Here is a 25,948-nt window from a genome sequence, read left to right as displayed (position 1 = left end):
CCGAGAAGCTGTGACTGACCCAAGGTCACCCAGCTGGCTTCAAGTAGAGGAGTGGGGAATCAAACCTGGTTCATCCAGATTAGAGTCCAGCCATTCTTAACCACAACACCAAACTGGCTTCAAGTGGAAGAGTGGGGAATCAAGCCCAGTTCTCCAGATTAGAGTCCTGCTACTTTTAACCACTACACTAAACTGGCTCACTTGAGGAGAATTTGATCATTTCCAGTATAGGATGCTTAGTTTTGAATATGGTGTAAAAATAATGTTATGAATATCACAGGAAACTTGGAATATCATGACATATGCTCAATGTTTCCAGTGGTAAATTAGTTAGGCATGTGATCGAGTGGTTCTGTGATATGTGTAGATTGCTTCCCTACTATTTTAGTCATGACTATGGAGAATACAACAGTACCCCAGTCAAGAATGAGCATGATTCAAATGCTGAGTTCAGATTTGGAAGACCTGGGTTCAAATCCTGATTTTTCCATGGATGATTTTGAGCTAGTCATCCTCTCTCTCAGCCTAATCTACTAAACAGGATTGTTTGTCAACAGGATAAAACAGGGGAAGAAATAACCATATAACCTACCTTGAGTTTCCTAGAGAAGGAGTGGGACAAACCAAACAAATAATCTTATAATAGGAAAATCTAGTGTGTCACAGTAGAAGTGGATTAAAATAGCTATATTGGGTGTCTATGCTGTCCTATTTTCCACTGCAATTTTACATTTGAGTTCACTGGAGACTGCAGGAATAGTCCAATAGAGTAGCTAGAGAAATTGTTCTGATGAATAAGGTAAGCTATATTTATATATACACTATACATAAGCCACAACCCTTTGAATAGTTTGCTGTGATGTATTTATTGTTAACTGTTCTGCCTGGCATTTTGCATCTGCAGTACCTACAGGGGATCACTGTTTAAGTTGTTGTGCCATGATCTATAAGAAGCTCACTTTGATTATGTTTTTTCAAATTAGAAAGGTGTATGAGTTTGGGGAAGACCCTACTGAGTACGCACTATCAGTGTTTAATGATGTGTTAAACACATTCCACTTTGAAATACTACAGGTAAGTCCAAACAGGGGAAAGCGTCTTCTGTGCTCAGATGAATTTCATTAGTTCTCTTGTTTTATAACAATAGTTATTGTGAAGATGTGTAGTCTGCTGGTTTTTTCCTGCTGAGGTTTTGCAAAAGTAGTCTGATTTTTTTAACAATAAAAACAGATGGTGTGATTGTGAAGGTATGGTGCTGACTACCTAGTGAATCATTAGAAGACAGCTATGATTATTTCATGTACATTGAGGACTTGCAGTGTTGAATGGTATGGGGGAAGTGTGTGTGCGTGCGTGCAGACATGGCAACATTTTACCAGTTGAAACAGGTGTTCATAGCTAAAGATAATGTTGTAATAGAGAAGATTAAGAAAACTCTGTCTATGATTGTGAGATGCTGTTGAGATCTGGACATTGCTTTACAGGGAGGCTATGTTCTTCAAGAGATAAGAAGATACAACTTAAATATAGTACAGAAAAAAGTGCATAACACTGCCATTTACCAGTCCTTCTCTTATAAATCCTCTTAGAATGAGTATGGCCCCAATGAATGCCTCAAGACTTCAGTGGAGAGGACTTAGCAGGTTTCCACATTATAAGCAATAATGTCAAAGTAGTCTTGTTATGGGCAGAAGAAGTTTTTTTTCTTCTAAAATTCACTTGTTTAGATATAGACACTGATTCTTCTTATTCTCTTTTAATAGTGGGATTTCCCCTTCAGTTCTCTTTGATTTCTCTTTGTAGAGAAATCAGTTCACCCTTTTGCCAGCCAGCTGCTCAGTGACAGTTGGCTCTTTAATAATCAACCATCTGACAATTAGCTGTCTGGTGGCACTGCCCTGGAACTGGAAAGGGGAGCAGCAGGGGAGAGATTGCTGTGAGCCCTTCTAAGCCCATCAACCATGCCTCCATGGGGCTTCTGGCTAAACACAGGCCACTGGGAATGTCCCAGACCTGGCTAGGGCTTTTAAAAGGCTTGAGGGAGGAGGCTGAAGAGGTCATTGTAATGATCTGCCAAGACACTTTTCAAAAGTCCCCATAGGGTTTGTAAAGCTTTATTGAAAGAGTCTAGTATCATGGGCCATTTCCACACTACCTTAAAAAAGCAGCAGGCTCCCGAAATACTGGTGGCTTCTTCATGTGATATTTTCTTTAAAACAGATGCGGGGTGGTTTTTTGAGCTCATATTGCGCAAAGAAGCCGCCAGCGTTCCAGGAGACTGCTGCTATTTTAAGGCAGTGTGGAAATGGCCCATCTTATGGTGGTCATCTTATGATGGTCAGCACCACAAAAGCATAGATACGTATATCATTCCCAGGCTAGTGCCCCCCCCCTTTCTGTTGGGAACTATCTGCACAAGGAAGGATAAAGCCTCCAAGGTCACATAGACTCCTTTCCCAGAGCTAGGAACAGTCTAGTGAAAACAGTCAGTTCATGGGAGAAGCTGCAAAACATAATCATAATGGAACCTCCAATTGCTAAGGGAATTGATTGCAGGTGACAGACTGTCTGGCTTGACAAACAGCAACAAACGAGGCTTGCAAATGACCACCTGTTCGTTTAGAATGGGGCCTCACGAACAGCTTGTTCGCAGACAGCAGATTGGGCTGTTCATGGCTTTTTTTGTTCATATTGCTGTTTGTGTCCCTCTATCGCTGATAATAAATAACCGTTCCTTTATTCCTTTCCACAGGTAGGATCATCATAAAGAAAGGGGCATGTATCTTCCCTCCTGATGAAATGCCAGCAGGTTTAACTCATTTCAAAGGAAAACTTTGTCAAGGGCAACAGAGTGATCCTCTATTCAGCCTCATCCAAAGAATTGCCAAAGCTCAAAGCAGCATACTGCTGAGTGACGGCCATTTCCAGTAGGATCATCTTTATAATGATCCTACCTGTTGAAATGAATACAAACAGATTATTACAAATTTAATACTAAACAAGGACTATACTTACCTGTTGGCAGGGCTCATTTGGAGGTGGAACGCACCGGAATGGCATTCCGGTAGATCTGAAAAGAGGTCACGTGTGTTTTGGCCCTGCCCACGTGATTCCTTTTCCTCCGAGTGCAAGCCGAGTGGGGCTGGGCTCCAAAGGAATGTAAGCTGCTTGGATTCAATCTGCTCTGCTGCTTTACTTTCATTTGTGACTCGTGAGAGAGTGGGGGTGGGAGAGAGAAAATGAGTGCAAGCCGAGTGGGGCTGGACTCCAAAGGAAGGTAAGCTGCTTGGAATTCATGCTGCTTTATTTTCATTTGTGACTTGTTCATGGGAGAAGCTGCAAGACATAACATTGGAACCTCCATTCCCTCCCCCCCTGACATCCTGACATCCATTATCAACTCGGGCTCCCAGCTCAGAAGAGAGTTGAGCTAGGGGAAAACAGATGGGTTAGGGCAGGGACACCCAACATGGTTCCTGTGGGCACCATGGTGCTTATTAATCCTTTTCCTAGCCCCCACCAAGTGTTTTTAGAAAGTGGGCAGGGCCAAGTGGGGCTTTTGTTCAGCAGGCCTTCTGATGGCCATTGGGAATCTGACAGAAATTGCCAGATGACTGTTTCTTAGCTAGCTAGTTCACTATATACACACACACACTTGTTGGTATGAAAGAAAATACTTTTAAAGTATATGTTCAATTTAAAAAGAATCCCATTAAATAGAGCTTCACCCTGAAATCAGAGTTATGGATATTAGGGGTGTGCAATTTTAATTTTGTCATTTTAGATTTGGATCTGAAGTTTCAGAATGAATCCACTGCCATTATTTTATATTTGGTGGCCCTGCAGCCAGTTTGGATGTTGTCTGTTTCATTACTGTTATATATCATGAATTTCTGCAGTGGCAATGCATGCACTTTGCCACTTCCCTGACTGTTCTTGCTGGGTGGGAGGGAGAGGGAAATGGCACTCTGGGGCAGCTGGCTTTGCTTAGAATGGCCCCAAAATGCACTCCTCCTCCTCCTCCTCCTTCCACCGACTCACTATTTTTTGTGCATTGCACAATTAACTTCGCATCCTGCTATGCTGTTTCCTGTTACTGCCTGTCTATGGGATGCAAGGAGTAGAGTGGCAGTTCTCCCATGAGTTTCTACTGGCTTCTGCTACCTGGGAAGTGGCAAAAAAAGAAAAAAGTGTGCATCCCACCCTTCCCTCCAATAGAGGACTTTGTTTTCAATTGGCTCATTCCCCTTCTTTCCACAGTGACATTGGCCTGTCCGCTGCCCAGCCCACTGGCAAGAACTGAGCTAAAACATGCAACACAAAAACATATTGCAGTTCAATTACTTAACCACTATGCTACACAAGCTCTCTGGAGATAATGGTTTCTTTTATTATGTAGCTGGGAAGGGCAATACCTAGTCTTCTTGACTCTCAAATACTTGTATCAGGAAAGGAAATGGCTAAGTTTCTGTTTCCCTTTCCTAATATAGGCATAAACCTGTGCATGGCTGACTCTTCTAGCAGGATAGAGGAATCTTAGAAACAAGTCTGCCTGCTGCTTAAGTTCTTGTCTACCCTTCTGTTTCTCTACCTGGGGCTGGACAAAGGTATTACAAAGAGTATAAGATGAAGGTCAAGAACCAAAGGCTATTTGCTCTTGGTTTGAAGTCTGTGGCCCGGAGTGACCTGGCTCCAGGGACCAGTCCAGGAGTTACAGTCCAAACTAAATTCTCTGCTAATCAAATGGGAACAGACCATTCCCCAAATTTCCCATTCCAGCTGTAGATCCCCCTATGTTATTCCTCAGGATCCCCTATCCTCCAGGGGTAATGTTTAGTGGAAAGCAATGGGTTGCAATCTGAAGGGTGGAGGCAGAAAAGGTTCATTCAGCAGAGAGAAAATTTAATCAGGATCCCAACCAGCACTGGATATGGTTGTTGGGGGTTTTCCGGGCTGTATTGCCGTGGTCTTGGCATTGTAGTTCCTGACGTTTCGCCAGCAGCTGTGGCTGGCATCTTCAGAGGTGTAGCACCAAAAGACAGAGATCTCTCAGTGTCACAGTGTGGAAAAGATGTAGGTCATTTGTATCTACTCAGGAGGGGTGGGGTTGAGCTGAGTCATTCTGTAAGAGTTTCCCAGGGTGTGGAATGCTAATGGCGGGAGGCTTCACTGAATCCTGAGGAGGTTCTTTTGCATATGGATTGGTGCTTGATGTGCTAATCTTCTCTGCAGGGCTATTGTCGGGTGTGGAGTGTTTTGTTGGCCTGGTGTTTTTCAGAACTGGAGCCCATGCTCTGTTCATTCTTAATGTTTCTTCTTTCCTGTTGAAATTTTGCTTATGCTTGTGAATTTCAATGGCTTCCCTGTGCAGTCTGACAAAGTAGTTGGAAGTGTTGTCCAGTATTTTGGTGTCCTGGAATAAGATACTGTGCCCTGTTTGAGTTAGGCTATGTTCAGCCACTGCTGATTTTTCAGGCTGTCCAAGTCTGCAGTGTCTTTCATGTTCTTTTATTCTTGTCTGGATGCTACGCTTTGTGGTCCCGATGTAAACTTGTCCACAGCTGCAGGGTATACGGTATACTCCTGCAGAGGTGAGGGGGTCTCTGCTGTCTTTTGCTGATCGTAGCATCTGTTGTATTTTTCGGGTGGGTCTGAATACTGCTTGAAGGTTATGCTTTTCCATAAGCTTTCCCATCTGATCAGTAATTCCTTTGATATATGGCAAAAACACTTTTCCTGTAGGTGACTGTTTTTCCTTGGTTGTTTGATTCATCCTGGGTTTGATTGCTCTTCGGATTTCATTTCTGGAGTAGCCATTTGCCTGAAGTGCGTGGTTTAGATGATTAATTTCCTCATTGAGAAAGCGCGGCTCACATATCCGTCTTGCACGATCCACTAATGTTTTCATTATGCCTCTTTTCTGTCGGGGGTGGTGATTGGAGTTTTTGTGTAAGTACCGATCAGTGTGAGTTGGTTTCCTGTAGACCTTGTGACCTAACTGAAAGTTTGCTTTGCGGATGACCAAGGTATCCAGGAATGAGAGTTTTCCCTCACTTTCTATCTCCATTGTGAATTGTATGTTCAGGTGGATGTTGTTGAGATGATTCAAAAACTCCCTCAATTCTTCCTCCCCATGGCTCCAAATGATGAATGTATCATCCACAAACCGGAACCATACACTGGGTTTGTGGGGTGCTGATTCTAGAGCTGTTTTTTCAAAATGTTCCATGTAGAAGTTTGCTATAACTGGGCTGAGTGGGCTCCCCATGGCCACCCCATCCATCTCTTCATAGAATTCGTTGTCCCATTGGAAGTAACTGGTTGTCAGACAATGATGGAATAAGGCTGTTACATCCTCTGGGAAAATCTGATTAATCAGTGCAATAGTGTCTTTTACTGGAACCTTGGTAAACAGGGATACAACATCAAAACTGACAAGTATGTCTTGTGGATTGAGTTTCAGAGAACTGATTTTGTTGATGAAATCTGCTGAATCTTTGATGTAAGACGAGGTTTTCCCGATGTGGTCCTGCAGGAGATCTGCCAGATGTCTAGCTAATTCATATGTCGGTGAACCAATGGCACTCACAATGGGTCGGAGTGGGACTGAATCTTTATGTATTTTGGGGAGTCCATATAGTCTAGGTGGCTGTGCTTCAGTCTTGCATAGTTTTCTGTGCGTGTCGGGATGTAGTGAGGAATTCTTGATCAGCGCATTTGTTAGCCTGGTGATTTTGCAAGTGGGATCTCGTTTTAGTTTTTTGTAGGTGGAGGGGTCCAGGAGTTCCTTAATCTTCTTTTTGTATTCCTCCGTTTTCATGATCACTGTAGCATTGCCTTTATCAGCTGGTAGAATGATGATGTCTGGATCTGCATTGAGGGTCTTGATGGCATTTCTCTCCTTGCGTGTTAAATTGCTGGTGGGAAGCTTTGCCTTTCGTAGAATCCTGGCTGTCTCTCCTCTTATTTCCTCAGCTTCCTCTTCCGGTAGATGACGGATGGCAGCTTCTACATTTGCAATGATGTCTTCCACAGGAATTCTGGTGGGGGTGACTGCAAAGTTTCCTCCCTTTGCCAAGATGGAGGTTTCTTCTGGTGAGAGTTGACGGTCTGTCAGATTGATGACAATGCGTGCATTGTCGAGCATTGGGCTTGTCTGTCTTTTTTCCTGTAGTTTGTTAAACTTCTGCTTCTGTCTGGATGTGTGGTTGGTAAACACTTGTTCCATCTTCCTGTAGGTGAGATTATCGACCTTGTCCCAATCCTGACTTCTCATTTTATGGCTGGTGTTGATATGCAAGCAAAATAGCTCCTTGTCTGTGGCAGCAAGTTCTCTGCGGGTAGTGTGGATTCTCTCACGTAAGAGGGCCTGTTCTAGACGGTCATAAATGCGGTTCGCCTGTGTGGTTTTGAAGATTCTTTTAGTTGTGAGAAAAGATGGAATGGTTCTTGTGTCCCTGCAGCGTAGAAGAAAGGTCAAAGAACAGAGTAGATGTGCTTTCTTGTTCCGAAGTGTTTCCAATCTTCGGGTCTGTTGGAATGTTTCCTCCCCGTAGAGGTGTTTGATGTATTGTCGAAGGCTTTCACGGCCGGAGAACGATGGTTGTTGGGGGTTTTCCGGGCTGTATTGCCGTGGTCTTGGCATTGTAGTTCCTGACGTTTTGCCAGCAGCTGTGGCTGGCATCTTCAGAGGTGTAGCACCAAAAGACAGAGATCTCTCAGTGTCACAGTGTGGAAAAGATGTAGGTCATTTGTATCTACTCAGGAGGGGTGGGGTTGAGCTGAGTCATTCTGTAAGAGTTTCCCAGGGTGTGGAATGCTAATGGCGGGAGGCTTCACTGAATCCTGAGGAGCAAATGGCTACTCCAGAAATGAAATCCAAAGAGCAATCAAACCCAGGATGAATCAAACAACCAAGGAAAAACAGTCACCTACAGGAAAAGTGTTTTTGCCATATATCAAAGGAATTACTGATCAGATGGGAAAGCTTATGGAAAAGCATAACCTTCAAGCAGTATTCAGACCCACCCGAAAAATACAACAGATGCTACGATCAGCAAAAGACAGCAGAGACCCCCTCACCTCTGCAGGAGTATACCGTATACCCTGCAGCTGTGGACAAGTTTACATCGGGACCACAAAGCGTAGCATCCAGACAAGAATAAAAGAACATGAAAGACACTGCAGACTTGGACAGCCTGAAAAATCAGCAGTGGCTGAACATAGCCTAACTCAAACAGGGCACAGTATCTTATTCCAGGACACCAAAATACTGGACAACACTTCCAACTACTTTGTCAGACTGCACAGGGAAGCCATTGAAATTCACAAGCATAAGCAAAATTTCAACAGGAAAGAAGAAACATTAAGAATGAACAGAGCATGGGCTCCAGTTCTGAAAAACACCAGGCCAACAAAACACTCCACACCCGACAATAGCCCTGCAGAGAAGATTAGCACATCAAGCACCAATCCATATGCAAAAGAACCTCCTCAGGATTCAGTGAAGCCTCCCGCCATTAGCATTCCACACCCTGGGAAACTCTTACAGAATGACTCAGCTCAACCCCACCCCTCCTGAGTAGATACAAATGACCTACATCTTTTCCACACTGTGACACTGAGAGATCTCTGTCTTTTGGTGCTACACCTCTGAAGATGCCAGCCACAGCTGCTGGCGAAACGTCAGGAACTACAATGCCAAGACCACGGCAATACAGCCCGGAAAACCCCCAACAACCATCATTCTCCGGCCGTGAAAGCCTTCGACAATACATAGCACTGGATATTTTTGCTGCTGATAGTTCATCTTCTAAATTATATTTTTGTTTTTGTATCAGTTGTTTTGAGTCCCTAGTGGGGGGAAAATGAGATAAATAAATAAATTAGCAGTTCCATTGGTCCTTTTCTTGATTGTGAGCACTGCACATATCTTGTTCACTGTGGATAGTACAGGAGAACTGGGTTTCATTCTTTGAGGTGCATTTTTCTTTTGTATGGGCCTTTCTATTAGGTATGGGGATATTTTGCTTGTGGGAGGTACCGGAAGTTGGGGGTTCCATCCTTTGCAGGTATGTGCTTCTCCTCTTAAGACTTTTTGCAGTTAAATAAACAAATACAAAGTAGCCTACTCTGACTCTGTGGTTTCAGAATTTGCCATCAGGAACTGTCACACACTGGTGACTGCAGCTGCTCATCACTACTCCAGATTATAGCCTGTGGTTTTGAGTATTGTAAACAAGTGTTCAAAGGGTTTTTTTTAATGTTCAAGAACCTTGTCTTTTTTCCACTTCTTTATAGCTTACCTTATAAAGAAAGATACATTTACACATCAGATTGCTATTTGCCTTACAGCTAGACTGTTGAATAAGGGAGATCACCGATTTTGATTAGCTCAGTTTAATTGCTACCATTTCTTCCCTCCAGTAGTTTACCATTGACAATGATGTATTAATTTCATGCTTATGAAAAATGGTAACGTGCATAAAAATGTCAGCAGTTTCTCAGTTTTGATGACTTTATTTACATTAAATGAAATTCTTTCCCTATTTTGCACACACTAAAGGTTGCAGTTAGTGATGGTTTCATTCCAAAGAATACCACCCTGCTGAAACTCTTGGAAGTCAAGCATTCTACTGGGGATACACAAGCAGAATCCTGGAATGCCATTCATCAATCCCTTTAATAGTAAACTCTGGGGCTCATGTGGGGACTACTCTCAGACAAGACAGGGATTTGAATATATTAGCAAAGGGGCACAAGGAGAAAACTTAATGCTACTTTCAGTATCATTTTGGAAAAGGAGAAAACTCAATGTTACTTCAGTATCATTTTGGAGATCCTTATACATATAACTACATCATCTTCACTTTTTCCTCCTTGCCTTTAAAATGTAGCTCAGGTTTTCCAAACATTTTCCCTCCTTCTATCTAATTTAAATTGTTGTTTTCCCTGAGGGTGATTCTATATTTAAAAACAACATCATGTTTTCAGAACTAGGTTTCCCAGCCTCTTGATTCTGTTTTTTTAAAGGGATTTTTAAAAAGTTCCTCAGGATAGCTGGTAATGCTCCCAATAGTAACTAATTTACTCATTAGAATCTATATTTATCACAGACATTACATGGAGATAGACCAAACTTCACACTGACGGAATCAGATTTCTTCCTTTCCTGTATGTGGATCACTGATGAGATATAAATCTGGGTTGTGATATTGCTTGGGTATATATATGAATAAGTTAGGAAATGGAATCTGCTTGCAGAAATTGTTATTGACTACATTTGAGATAGCTCACAATGATCTGGGTGCACAGCAAACAGCCAGACTTTCTTGTATCACAAGATGTAGCATCAGTCACCCGTTTAGACTGCTAAAGGACCTTAAACACATGTGTGGAGGATGAGCCAATTGAATTCACTATGATGGCTAAAGGAAACCTCCATGTTCATAGGCATTGTATCTCTGAACCAGGACCTATGAGAGGGGGGTCAGCAGGTGCATCGCACCAGGGCCCATGGGCCCAGAGGGGGCCCAAAGAGGCTGAAAGGTGACCCAAGAGTTTCCTGCACTTTGCGTATGAAGACTAGAATTTATATCTTATGTTGTTTGCCTACATGGCATAGTTTTATCCTTTACATTCCACTAGGGACAGCATGTGCCAGTTAGAAGATCACGTGACTCTCCACTCTCCAGCCAGGCAGACAGAATGTTTAGGCCAGTGGCCATTGTTGTAGTGGGTGTACATGGGTGTAAACTGCAGGGGGGCTGAGGGGCTCAAGCCTTTCCCCAGATTTGGCTGGGGTGGCTGAGCCCCCCGGTCAACCAGTGAACTACATGGGGGCTGAGGGGCTCAAAGACCCTTGTATTTGGCTGTGAGGGGCAAGCAGTGACAAGCTCACATGGGGGACTCAGACTATCCACCCCTCCTCTTGTATCATGTTACAATTTCCATGATTCTTTAGGGCTTTGTTCCTGTTTTTTTGCTCATATGTATTTGTGTGTTTATTAAGAATATAATTTAAATAATTTAGTTTTCTAAAACAAAAACTTTTCTAAAACTTTCACACTCACACTAGCCACCACACTCCAACCACCCATCATCACATTTTCTCTGCAATCAATGCTACTTTATTAAGGACAAGTTTCTGTTCCTTTTAATAGGGAAAATGTAAGTCTCTATTTTATTTTACTTTTCAGTTACGTTATTACATTGTATTTTGGAAATGGAAAACTTGGAAAGGGTAGTCCCTATGTTTCCTTGTTGAAATAGCGTTCGACTAGGTTGTTGCTGCTGTTTTCTGAGGGGTTTTTTTTTTGCCATGTATGGAAGAACAGTTAGGTTTTTCTTGGTAATGTATGTGGGGGGCTGCTTCAGCCACTCCATTTTTCTGGTACCTAAAATGGTCTGGTCCAGTTTCAAAGGGGTGACCAACTAGCTAATGCCTAGAGAAGACATTTTTCAAAAAAAGTTAAGTAGCACTTTCAAAACTATAGCAATGTATTGCTATAGGATTTGGGGATTCTTTCAGTAGATAGACATTTTGAGTTTTCTTCAAAACAACTGAAAATGCATGTGGAATGAAGCCAAAATTGTTGCACCTACCCTTAAGATAGAAATAAAATTCTCTTGTGGATGTGGTGGAGTTACGCACAAGGAGGCGAGGCTGCATGATAACAGACCTGATGCTAACTTGCTGGAAATGAATGACCCAGATGATTCACCAGAAGAAGCCTACTTCAGAAAATCTGTGTTTTATGTTTTAGTAGACAGTGTTATAGCAGGATTAATGTAAGATTAAATGCTGTGAAGCAGTTGGATGAAAAGTTCGATTTCTTACGGAAATACCTCACCATGTCTGGAAGTGACTTGAAAGAAAAAGCTTTATTTTTATCAAAACAATATCCTGATGACCTTAATGATGAGGATTTTTTTGACAGAAATGCAGCATTTACCTTCAGTACATAAGGCAAATTTGGAAATGCACAGTTAAAACCACTGGATCTGTTGAACATATCAAAAGAATACAGACTTGGTGACCTGTTTCCAAATGTTTGTGACAGCTTATGAATTCTTTTAACAATTCCAGCAACAGTAGCTTCTGCAGAGACGTCGTTTAGCAAACTCAAGCGGATTAAGAATTTTTTAAGGTCTACAATGTCTTAAGAACGTCTTGTGGATTTGGCCAGGCTGGGTATTGAATCAAACATTGCCAGAACTATTAATTTTGATGCTGTCATTAGAAATTTTTCACAAAAAAAGGCAAGGAACACTCATTTTTAAGTAAATACAAAGCCTATTTTTTAACCTTTTTTGACTTTATGCTTAAAATCATTATGGATAAAAAAAGATGGCTAATGGAGCAGGAAAGGGTTTCTAAAAAATTTTTGGGACCACCTCATAAAATTCCTCTCAGAGGCCCTGCTCTGAACACCAGTTGCAACAACAACAAGAACAAAAGGATTTGGCTTCCATTATTGCCCTGGAACTCCTATGAACTTCTGTAACTTTATGATGTCCTAGAACATAGGAAGGAGCCATATAAATATTCCCTCCATCTCGTTTTCAGACCCAGAGCACAGATGCAAAAAGACCAGGGGGAGAAGCAGCCTTGATCAGACTCAGTCTGACCATAGGACTGCAATTAACATTTGTAATCTGATAGATTCTTTGCAGGGCAAACATCCTGATCTGAGATCATCTCAGATTCTGGCCACATAAAGAACAGTCAGTTTGTAACAGTAATAAGACAAAAGACTTAAAGGGATTTGTAAAACAATGCCTAGCACACCAAAGTAAGCAATCTAATCTCCTTGAAAATAATATCCAAAACTCATTTCCTGTCCCACTGTTTGAGTCTCAAGTACAGAAGTATGCAAAAAGTCCAGACACTGGGTTTACACTATGTCCCGCCACAAGTCAACTTTAGTTTGAGATATCAGTAGAGGAAGCAATTTGATATTTAAAAAGTCAATATGGTAATTTAATTTGACTCCAAGAACTATCATGAACGCACCCAGAACAAAGAGACATTAGATACATAAGGTATGGGATTTTAGCCATTAGATACATAAGGTCTGAGATTTTAGCCATATAACAGGTCTGGGATTTTAGCCATATCAACTAGACTACTTCAAAACATGGACAACAGGAACAAGCAAAGTATGGTCTAATCTCTCAGTCTCCCTTTCTGGCTCCCTCTCTCCCTTTCTCTGCTTTCTCATCCTACCAGCACTCCACAAATATTATCCCACAGTCTCATCTAGCTCAAGCTTTCTCTCTCCCCCTCCAGGTGCTTTTGCTCCAGACCCCAAATATCTGGCAACTTTTCCTTCCACCTTCTACAACATCCTTAATCATAGCCCCTGGATTCAGTTCCAGGTGTTTTATAGCGTCCATCAACTGTTGTCTGCAAGATCCCCCCCTCTCAGCACCTTCTTTCTTTTACCCCTCTCCCCCAAGAAATAGCACCCACTCTCTGCCCTTGGTTGGGTACCTCCCGCAAAGGAATTCAAGGAATCTAGAACTGAAATGGTCATTATTGCATTTATGAACTGCCATTGATTAATGGCTATCTCCGCTTGCTTTCTTTGCTTTCTTTCTTTGATCTATCAACTTATTAGTCAATAAAGATGCTTATTGTAAGTGTCTTTCTTTCCAACTCCTTTGGGGCAGGAATGCATCAAAACAACATATTGTATTCATAGGGCTGAAATGATCCCTAGACCCCAAGTCTGTCCACGCATATGTGATAGAGTTACCAACTCCAGGTGGGACCTGCAGTTCTCCTGGAACTGACCTCCAGACTACAAAGATCAGTTGCCTTGGATAAAATGACAGCTTTGGGGGTGAATCCCATGTTATCACATCCCCACTGAGCTCCCTCTCCTCAATAAATTCTGACCTCTCTAGTATTACTTCCCAATCTCCAGGAATTTATTAAGTTGGAGTTGGCAATCCTAATATGTGGGGATGCCTACATGTGTCAACTTCTCACTTTGAATGACATCTGCCTCTGCTTGTAGACCTTCTGCAACATTTGGTTGACCACTCTGGGAAACAGGATGCTGGACTAGACAGATCACTGGCCTCAGCCATTAGTGCTGCCCTTTTTTCACCTCCAATTGAGTCAATTCCAGTCCAGATCAGCCCACTGCAGAGCACAGGAGCACTCCCATGCTCCACAGTCCATATGGGCCCAATCTGGGCAAATTCAGGCCCAAATCTAGTCCAATTGCCCCCCTGCAGAGTGTGGGAGCAATTCCAGGGACAGCCATGGCCCAAACAATGTCATCACTTCCTGGAAGTGATGTCATCGCGTGGGCCCAGGAGCCTGCCAAGACTGCAGATAATGTAGGTGCCGGATCCTCTGCCTCCCACTGAAAGGACAGGGGGACCTAGCAACCCTAGGATCACAGCTGTATTTTCTGTATATTAAGAAGAGTTAAACCCTTCTAAGACTATTGAAGTCAATGGGCTTAGAAGGGTATAACTAATTAGGATCACCATGTTAGATTATTAGTTTACCATTCCTTGATTTTCCTCATCTTAATCAAAGTGGTGAATAATAACAATAACAATCTGTGACACTGAGAGATCTCTGTCTTTTGGTACTACACCTCTGAAGATGCCAGCCACAGCTGCTGGCGAAACGTCAGGAACTACAATGCCAAGACCATGGCAATACAGCCCAGAAAACCCACAACAACCATCGTTCTCCGGCCGTGAAAGCCTTCGACAATACATCAATAACAATGAGCTGTCAACATAACAATGAATGTCTACCTATAGAAATATCCTCTTTAGCTGGCATTGAGTACATGATTGTAATTTATCTGAGCATCTTAAGGGAATTACTAGGGGTGTGTAGAACAAAACAAATGAGACAAAAATACACCCAGAAATCACTGTTTTGTTTTGTTAAAGTGGCATCCAGAATGGTGAACCAAATCCAGGAAACCGTTTAATGAACACCTTCCCACCAAAAAGTGTGTGTATTTCCTCATTTTGGTTCTAATTGCACATTTTTAGCAGCAGGCAGGCAGGCACTGGGCCAGCAGCATCTTGTTTTCCTTAATGGCATTGTCTCTTACCAGTGGGGTCACAAGGAGAGTGAGCCCTTACATTATACCACCTAATTAACATAGATAGAGGGATAGGGAAATGTTGTCTCCCTGCCAATTGGGTCCTCACAAGGGGATGATCACTGACTCTTCTCCCATCCAGAATCTGCTAAAACATTATTTTAAAAAAAATTCTCCATCAAGCTTAAGTCAAGCCCTCTACAAACCAGTGACCAACTTCACCCTTTTAAAAACAATCCTGTTTGTCCACAGCAAAAGGAAAATTTATGGGGAAATGTATAGGTCTGTTTGGGTACGGCTTGTTTCAGATAACGCTGCCTGCTTGCCTGTATTTGGTGGATGACGATTGGTGGTGATTAATGAAAGAACACTTCTCATTTTGCAGCAGAACACTAAACATCAAAAGGAAGGATTTGCCTCATTGTGGGAATGAAACTGCAAAGCACAAGATAAAATGGCAGCAACAGGCAACAACACAAATGTAATAATTTATTGGTACTATCATCACTTAGAAAAAGAAAAATAGTGAACATAAAGCAAGACTTCTTAAAAATGTCGCTGTGCTGGTTGAAGCGCTCTCCTCTTTGGCAAAGGCCTATTGTCATCCTGCTACCACTTTGCCAGTTTCCCACCATAGTGTGCACCCACTGACACTTACACCCACTGACACATATACACTGTATGTCAGGTCCAGTGTATATCTAAACTGTACTGACTCCATTTTCTAATGCTTCTAGTGTTTGAGTGTTTTCTTCCCAGGTGCACCAGTTCCCAGGCAGCATTCCCACCGGAGGAGACTGTTTTGTCTAACATCGTTCCACCAAGCATTGGCCTTGAAGGAGAGCAGCTTCCCAGGACTGAGAGATGTTGTTTTGAGAACTGTGGGGGGAGGCTGATCCAGATGGGTATTGTTACTCTGTATCTTATGCTGGCTCTTCATTGGTAACAATGATCATGTACCATCCTGATTCTCCTATTCAGGACAGTGGACTATAATGGACCTTTTCTGCAGTAAAGTTTCCTTTTCCAAACAATGGACTTGTGTTTGCTTCTAAAGGGAACCCTGTAGTGAGTGCCTTATTTAGCCACAGTCTGACATTTTGTTACCAATCATGTCTGAGTCGGGCCCAGCGGAATCCAAGGTTGTCCCGGACAGGGATCCTTTGTTTGATCCGTATGCGTCTCCCGACAATCAACCTGTGCAACCCGTGCAAGCCCAAGACTCCCAGGAGCTGGGAGCAGCCGGGAACGGAACCGGAGCCTCCACTTCCACCCCGCCTCTCATCGAACTCAGTACTCGGGACGAGACCGAAGCCGACCTCGGGGCAAGGCCGAAAGCGACCGCTCTCCCTTTGATTTCGGTACCCACCCCGTCGGAGTGGGGAGCCAGACCCCGAGAAACCAGAGAGCGTCGGGCAGGTGGACTCCATCCACGAGTTTCGATGGAAGGGCGCCGAAGCCTAGGAACCGTCCCGGAGCTAGACAGCAGCCAATCATGGCGATATTGGAACAGGACGTCCGAGCAGACGGAGGGGGACATGTCTCGCCGCGGCGCCCTGAGTTGGGATTACTCCGAACTTGTTCCGTGGAAAGAGCCAACGGAGGTCCCTGAACAAAGTTCGGAGCAGATACAAGGTCGCACCTATGCGGTGGATACCAGCATCTCGGCCGTGACGGGTATGGCCAAGGGAATTCTAGCCGCGAGATCGAGAGTCGTCCAAGGGGACCCTCCTCTTTGGGGCCCCTTGTCCCCGGTGAGTGCAACGAATGAAGCTTCCATAAGCGAGCAACCGGGGGCAAGTCGAATGCAACAGTTAGAAGCTAAACTGATGGATATGGAAGAAAGTTTGGCTCATGCCATCCATTTAATTTCGGCAATGGGAGCAGGGGAAAGACTGTCCCCTGAAGAGATGGCGATACAGATAGCTACCCTTCAAAGTGTCATCTCCTATCCGGTGGAGGATGTCCAGCAGCGGCCGTCACCTACCGACGAAGTGGACACCTATCCTGGCGATTCGGGAGAACAACCCAAGGAACTTCCCGCACAGCAGGAAATTCCACCGAGAAGGGATGACCCGGTTGAGCCACCCGGAGAGACTCCCACCGAACCTCCTAACCAGGGAGGGGATGCGCCGCCAGACGAGACTCCCGTTGAGAGGCCTACGGAAGGGGAAGAAAAGCCAAGCGATACACCGGTGAGACCCCCTCTTACTTCTCCTATAACGGTCCGGCCGGACCAAGCGGGAGCACACGCGGCTCCATCCGAGGAGGGAGCCCCTCGTCAACCGCGAGACATTGTCCCCGTCGGGCAACCTACGGGGGACGGTCTAACAGCGCCAAGAGGCCAGCCGCTGCTTCCCAGATTAACAACACCCGGAGGGGCAAGCCCGCGCGGCCTTCCACCTGTTCAACCCTCGCCGCTGCGGCCCCTCTCACCTCGACCGCAGCTCATACCGTTGCAGCAGCCCCAGGACCAGCCCGTTTTACCACCCCCGAACCAACCGGGACGGCCTGCACCACTACGACACCTCCAACCCCCTCCTCAGCGGCCGATCTCCACTCAACCACACCAACCTCCACCACCTCGACAGCTACCGCCAACGCCTCCCGTGTTACCAGCCAGACCAAGACTGCCGCCTCCTGCTCGCCCGCCACTGCAGCCTCCGGCCCAACCAAGACCAACCCCGCCACCGCAACCACGGCAACCTCCGCCCGCACAGCCAGCCCAACCCCAGCCGGCACCGCCGGTTCAACCGCCGCCAGTACAGCCGGCACCGTTGCCCCGACCGAGACTCCAGTTACCTCCTCCTGTGCCTCAGGCGCAACTAAGACTGCCAATGGACTTTTACCCAGCGCCTGCTCCGAGACAAGAACTCCCGATGGGCTGGGTGAAGCTGGAAGCCACCTTCGATGGGGATCCATCCAAATTGGGATTTTTCTTAGTCCAAGTGGTACAGTTTTTCAACCGTTGGGGGCACCTCTTCGGCAGTGAGGCCAGTCAAATCGAACATCTTGGATCTCGTTTACAGGGCAAAGCAGCAGATTGGTATGTAGGACTATACAATGTCGGGGCCCCAGAACTTGATACTCTCCAGGGGTTAGTGGATGCCATCCGAGCGCAATATGAAGACCCCTTAGAAGAAACCCGGGCCCGAACAGAATTGCAAGCCATCAAACAAGGCAGCATGTCAGCAAGAGACTATGTCACAAAATTCCGGCAATTAGCAGCCAAGTGCCCTAGGTGTGAGGAGTCCACCAAGATTATTCTGTTCAAACAAGGTCTTAACCCGAGACTTTTGGACAGAGCTCTCATGCAAGACAATCCCCCCACGTTGTTAGGGTGGATCCAACTTGTTTGCGAAGTAGAGAATCGCATTTTGGAAGTCCGTTTGGTTGAACAACAACAACAAACGGGACAAAGAAAACCATTGACCTTACAGAGGGGAACACGGGGAGCTAGCTACGCCACCCGTGGAGCGAGAGATGCTAGATGGCAACAAGGGCTGTGTTTGCAATGCGGACAGGCTGGTCACTTTGCAGCACAATGCCCTTACCGGCCTGTGCAAAGACCTCCGCTCCAATTACGGCGTCCAACCCTTGCTCCGTTTCCTACGCTCCAACGCCCGACTCCAGCACCACGAGCAAATAGAGGCCGCGGCGCTTCCCAAAGGCCAGCCTCGGAGAGAGGGCTGGAGGCGGAAGAAGTCATGGAATACGATCCCGCTTCCCCAACCGCAGAAGCCAATCCAGAAAGTCCCCAGTCGGGAAACGAAATGGATCTGTCGTGAAAGGACCCAAACGACAGATCCGCCCTAAGCCCGTCCCTGCACGGAACCGGCCGCCTGGGTCCATCTTATTCATGCCAGTGACTCTAATCAACCCAGAGAGGAAGATGCACATTCGGGTGCAAGCTCTCATTGACTCGGGCTGCTCCAGAGACATCATCGCCCCTGCTCTAGTCAATGGACTAGTCCTACCAACTCGGGATCTACAAAATCCAGTAATCTTTGAACAAATGGATGGTACCAACATGAATCCTGTAACAACTGAAACCATCCCAGTGATCACAGGCATGGGACAACATTGGGAAAAGAGGTCCTTTGTCATCAGCTCTACTGCCAAGTACCCGTTAATTCTAGGCAGCAAATGGCTATGTGATCACAATTCCTACATAGACTGGGCACAAGGATGTATTACCTTCAGTCATACCAACTGCAAAAATCACCGTTGGAATCAAAACTGGGGCGAAGATCCAACTCATAAAGAAAAGGCCCTTCTCACCCAAGAAGAAGTCAACCTAATACCCGAACCATACTGGCCTTTTCTAAATGCTTTCTCGGAAGAGGAAGCAGATACTCTACCCCCGCACCGACGAACGGACTGTGCGGTAGAAATTTTACCCGGAGCCTCACTGCCCAAAGGACGACTTTATCCCATGAGTCTCCATGAACGCGAGGAGCTCCGGAAATTCATTGACACCAACCTCCAACGAGGGTTCATCCGCCCAGCCGCTAGCCCCCACGCCGCTCCAGTCCTCTTCGTGAAAAAGAAGGACGGGGGACTTCGACTGTGCACAGATTTCCGAGGCTTGAATGCAGTGTCCACCAACAACGCCTATCCTATACCGCTCATCCGAGACCTTCTCAACGTCGTGGCCCAAGGTAAGATCTTTACGAAATTAGATCTAAAAGATGCTTACTTCCACGTTCGTATCAAGGCAGGGGATGAGTGGAAAACCGCTTTCAATACGCCCCTCGGACAATATGAATACTTAGTTATGCCTTTTGGTTTGACGGGAGCCCCGTCTGTATTCATGTCCATGATAAACGAAGTTCTACATGAATTTCTGTACAAAGGGGTGGTGGTGTACCTTGATGATGTGTTAATTTACTCGGACACAGAGGAAGAACATATTCAAACGGTATGAAAAGTCTTAGCCACCCTAATGAAGAATAAGCTACCCATCAAACTGTCCAAATGTGAATTCCATAAAACCGAACTCACTTACCTCGGGTATTGTATCTCCCAAGAAGGTCTGAAAATGGATCCAGCCAAAATACAGGCGATCCAGGACTGGCAGACACCCACCACCCGTAAAGAATTACAATCCTTCCTGGGTTTTGCCAACTTCTATAGAGACTTCATAGCAAATTTCGCCCAAATCACGCTCCCTTTAACAGACTTGCTGAAAACCAAAGATAAAGGGGACCAAGCTAAAAAACCCTCTGCCAAACTGCAATGGACCCCCGATTGCCAAACGGCCTTCGATTGTCTAAAAAAGCAATTTGTAACAGAACCCATCCTCTCCCACCCCAACGAACAATCCCCTTTCATAGTACAGGTCGACGCCAGCGATACGGCAATAGGGGGGGTTTTACTGCAGAAGGGGGAGGATGGTAGGCTGCGGCCGTGTGCTTTCTTGTCTAGGAAATTTTCGGAGGCGGAAAGGAATTGGAATGTGTGGGAGAAGGAGGCCTTTGCAGTAAAAGCGGCCCTTACTAACTGGAGACATTGGCTGGAGGGGGCGCGATACCCTTTCGAGGTCTGGACGGATCATAAAAATCTGGAAGCCCACGAAGCCCACGCAGACTGAATGCCAAGCAATTGCGATGGGCGGAATTCTTTTCCAAATTCAACTTCACTCTAAATTATCTCCCGGGCAAAACTAACTTTTTGGCAGACGCCCTATCGCGCATGCCCCAACATAAGAGCAAACGGGAGGAGACTGTCGACACTGTCTTCTCGCCTACGCAACTTGGGGGCGTGGTGACTACTCGCAGCCGTGCCAAGCAGCCCCTCCCGGCCAACCAAGAGTGGAAATCGAAACTTAAAAATGAAGTGGAGGAGGGGGATAGGGCTCCGCGAAGCAAACTGACCCAATCCCCACAAGGGGATTGGTTAGCCGGGAGCAAGTTTTATGTCCCAGACAGCCTCAGACTGGAAATTTTGCAGCGCTGTCATGATGCTCCCACTGCTGGACACTATGGGTATCTGAAAACTTTGCACCTAATTCAAAGACAATTCTGGTGGCCGGGCATGCGCAAAGACATTTCCCAATACGTTAGTTCCTGTCCTGTTTGCCTCAGCGCCAAAACCAGGAAAGGAAAGCCTCCGGGTCTCCTGCAGCCATTGGAAACGCCAAACAGACCCTGGGAAATAATATCCATGGACTTTATCACTGATCTACCTATCTCAAAAGGACATAATTGTATTTTAGTTGTGGTAGATCTGTTCTCCAAACAAGCTCATTTTATCCCCTGTACTACTATACCTTCCGCTCGAAAACTAGCAGATTTGTTTCTAAAACACATCGTAAAATTACATTCTTTTCCGTCCAAGGTGATTTCGGATCGCGGCGGACAGTTCGTTGCCAACTTCTGGCGGGAGCTTTTGAAAATGTTGAATATTGAACAAGGCATCAGTTCAAGCCACCACCCACAAACCGACGGGCAATCCGAAAAAACAAACCAAATATTAGAACAGTTTCTTCGTTGCTACATCAATTTTCAACAAGATAATTGGGTGGATCTTCTCCCTCTGGCCGAATTCTCATATAACAACAGTGTCCACGCTTCGACGGGGGAGGCCCCCTTCAAAATTGTCTACGGAACACACTTCAATCCCTTCCCCTTGGATGCACCCCCTCTCCATTCCTCTAAATTGCCAGATGTATCTTCATGGTGGGGGGAGGCGGCGCAGCAATGGACTCTTATTAAGAAACACCTTGAAAAAGCCAAACTGGATTACAAAAAATACGCAGACCGCCATCGTGTGGCCGAATGGGAATTACAACCCGGAGATCATGTGTATATTTCCACAAAAAATCTAAAACTCGCTCAGACAAGCCGCAAACTCGCTCTGAAATTCCTAGGACCTTTTCCTGTGCGCAAGATAATAAATAAAGTGACTGTTGCTGTAACTTTGCCCAAGAACCTGCGCCATGTGCATGATACGTTCCATGTCAGTCTTCTAAAGAGAGCTCCCATCGACAACAAATGGCACGTCAAAGCTCCACCCATTCCAACTTTGATTGACGACCAAATACACTATGAGGTACAACAAATCTTGGACTCTAAACTCAAACGAAATCAGCTTTTTTACCTCATTAGATGGAAGGACTTTGATTCTGGTTACGATGAATGGGTGAATTCTGCACATGTTCATGCTCCTAGATTAACCAAAGCTTTTCATACTCGCTACCCATATAAGCCAGGGGGGGATCTGTTTTAAGGGGGGCAGAATGTCAGGTCCAGTGTATATCTAAACTGTACTGACTCCATTTTCTAATGCTTCTAGTGTTTGAGTGTTTTCTTCCCAGGTGCACCAGTTCCCAGGCAGCATTCCCACCGGAGGAGACTGTTTTGTCTAACATCGTTCCACCAAGCATTGGCCTTGAAGGAGAGCAGCTTCCCAGGACTGAGAGATGTTGTTTTGAGAACTGTGGGGGGAGGCTGATCCAGATGGGTATTGTTACTCTGTATCTTATGCTGGCTCTTCATTGGTAACAATGATCATGTACCATCCTGATTCTCCTATTCAGGACAGTGGACTATAATGGACCTTTTCTGCAGTAAAGTTTCCTTTTCCAAACAATGGACTTGTGTTTGCTTCTAAAGGGAACCCTGTAGTGAGTGCCTTATTTAGCCACAGTCTGACACTTTGGGGTCCATTATTGTGTGCGTACATGTGTGTGTGTAGTGTACTTGAGGAAAAACTTTGTGGATCAATGGTTTAGAGAGAGGGGGACTAATGGTCAATGCAATTTTTGGTTAAGTATGAAATCAGCTGCCCCAGAGCTTAGATTTCCAACTCTCCTTCAAAAGAACAGTGCTCATGTGTGCAGCCAACTCTTGCCTTGACACCTTCCTCAAGCATTCTTTGGGGTCCATAAACACCAAACCCCATTGTTGTGTGTGGTTCAAACTCAGCAGGTCAATGCTTTAGAGGGAAGACTCAGTCCATCAAAATATAACAAGAATATGTCAACAAATATAGAAAACAAAACAATAGCTCACCAAATGGAAATGCTTGATCAACATTCCAATTCTGAGAAAAGAGGATGCCAAAGATTGCAGCAGCTGTGATCCTGTCTATCAAAATGTGTCCCAACATGGTTGGCCCCTCTGTGGCAAAGAACAAAGCGAACTATGGAGACTTTCCCTAATGGAAAAAACTACAGGCCAAACTAGATATTACAGCAGCCATAGGTTTGACCCATGGCTACCACCACCATTTTAGGTAAGGATTTGACCATTTAAAAATACTGTGTGATGCAGGGGGATCTGGCAATTTTGCCCACCCGCAACATGCCTTTCAAGTACCAAAACAGCCATGCTGTTTTGCTACTTGAAAAGATGCAGGTGGACAAAATCATCTGGACTACCCATGCCCCAAGGCACTATTTAAGTGGTCAAATTCTTCTCTAAAATGGTGGTGGCAGCCACAAGTCAAATCTGTAACTTCCGTAACATCTAGTTTGGCCCTCAGGTGTCTCAGAGTGGACAGGCATTCAGTAAGCTTCCCTTTTCTTCTTCTTTTTCTTTTATCACACAACAGGCAGGTATTAAATATCATGGATGTACCTAGGCACTTGTGCTAGGGATCCAGCAAGTGCCCATCTTGATTACATCAGCATTCTTGACTACATGGCATGTAAAGAAACCCCTCCCTCACTGCATTCCAAGATTTTCTCAGTTAAGCTATGGAAGTGAATTGCAAAGCACAAAACATTTTCTGAGGGAGATGTGCGCTTCCAATCAATTAACAGAGATTTCTTCTAAGTAGGCAAATGGTGGTGTAGATTTAAGATTTAAGATACAGAAATCCCATAAGAACCTCTGTTATACAGAAGAATATTCTTTAGGGTTCAGATTGTTAATATTAAGAAGACATTTTTAACAGTTCTACTAGCATTAGATTCTGTAGTGTCTTGGAAACAATTTTTCATTGATATGGATATTCAGAATTCAAATTTGAAATGTTTATTGTGTGTGTCTCTGAAAATTTCCCAAGGGCCTCTTTGACAGTCAAATCAATAGGCTGAACACTCTGAAAGCAAGCCCGCTTTTCTAATATTCATCCTTGAACTTTTCACTGCTTTGTTAGTAGTATTTGGAAATTCATTGTGGTTGTTAAGTATAGGTTTCTAAATCTCTGTACAGGTGAAAACTCAACAAATTTGCATAGTGACCTTTGAAAACAAGTATGTAAGCTGATTGAATGTTGTGCAATGTTGACCGTATCCAGCACAACAATCTTTATGGGGAAAAAATTATCGAAGGAAGGTGAATTTTAAAATATATGAAGAGCCAGGCCGAAACAGTAAATAAACAAATGCTTCAGTTTGGAATTAAACATTGGTCATAGGTTAGAAAAATTGGAATACTGATCTGGCTATATCCTCTAAACATTTTTTTTTAAAATGGCCCTGGTAATTCACTCAGCCTTTCTGACCTCTGACAATAGTTGATATTCTGGATAATCATACATTTATTAGCCTTTTTACTGTTTTCAAAATTTCTCTCAAACAATGTTTCCTATTTCCAGAGAAAGAACTCATCAAATTGTCAAAGAACTTTCTCTCAAATATACAGATTGGCTCTCATAATCTTGTGGAACTGAGGTGTTACTATTTTATTTATTTATTTCAAATTTGTATTCCGCCGTCCCCGTGATCAGGTTCAGGGCAGATAACAACATATTAAAAATACAATTAAAATTCATGTTCATTAAAAACAACACATTTAAAACAGGATGGTGGACAGGCTGCACAGGAAGGGTTAAGATTTATACACCCCTTTTTTCCAGGCCGGCGGAGGCGCAACCTCAGCCATATGCTTGGCAGAACAACTCTGTCTTGCAGGCCCAGCTAAAAGATAGTAGGTCCTGCTGGGCCCTGATTTCAGCAGACAGAGAGTTCCACCAGGTGGGAGCCAGTACCAAAAAGGCCCTGGCTCTAGTCGAGGCTAGGCGGACCTCCTTGGGTCCAGGGACCACCAACGGCTGTTTGTCCCCTGATTGGAGTATCCTCTGGGGAATATATGGGGACAGATGGTCCCATAGATACGCTGGTCCCAGTCCACACCAGAACCTTGAATCTGATCCGGTACTCCACTGGCAACCAATTCAGGTCGCGTAAGAATGGTGTTATATGTGCCTTATTTGGCACTCTCGTAAAAACATGCGCCACTGCATTTTGTACCAGCTGTAATCTCTGGGTCAGGTTCAAGGGCAGCTCCATGTAGAGCGAGTTACAGTAATCTAGCCTAGAGATGACCATTGCTTAGATCACTGTAGTTAAGTCATGGGTTGACAGGTAAGGGACAAGTTGCCTGGTCTGCTGCAGATGGAAAAAAGAGGACCTGACAACCACTGTGACCTGTGCCTGTGGTACAAAACCCAGGTTGCGGTCATGCATACCAGGTCCACATCACACACCACAAAGAGATCTTGCAGCATTGCGGTCTTATTGTTTATGGACCTGGCCTTGCATAATATCAGTGTTGAAGGAAGGTTCTTTTTCCTAGCTCCATCACCAGCGTTTCTCAGGATGGGACGCAGGTTAGAAGGGCACCAAGCCATTCCATATCTCCATGCCCTTCTCCACTGAGACCAGCTCCCACCGTCATACCTCCCAATTCCCAGGGGACTGGAATCCCTGACCCCATGCCTGCCCTCAGCCTTATGTCCACCATCATCCAACTTACTCTCCATTCCCCACAACAACAACAGGTGAGCACAACATTAATTCAAGCAACTGAGGCACTTCAACATGTTCTTAAAGTACCTCAGGCACAGAGAAAGGTGGGGCTGAGAGGCTGACTTCACTCTCACCGGCAAGGCAGGTGTTTGCTCTTCTCTCTCCC

This window comes from Eublepharis macularius, chromosome 8 (genome assembly GCF_028583425.1).
Source record: "Eublepharis macularius isolate TG4126 chromosome 8, MPM_Emac_v1.0, whole genome shotgun sequence".
NCBI classification, from domain to species: Eukaryota; Metazoa; Chordata; class Lepidosauria; order Squamata; family Eublepharidae; genus Eublepharis; species Eublepharis macularius.
This window is presented reverse-complemented; position numbering follows the sequence as displayed.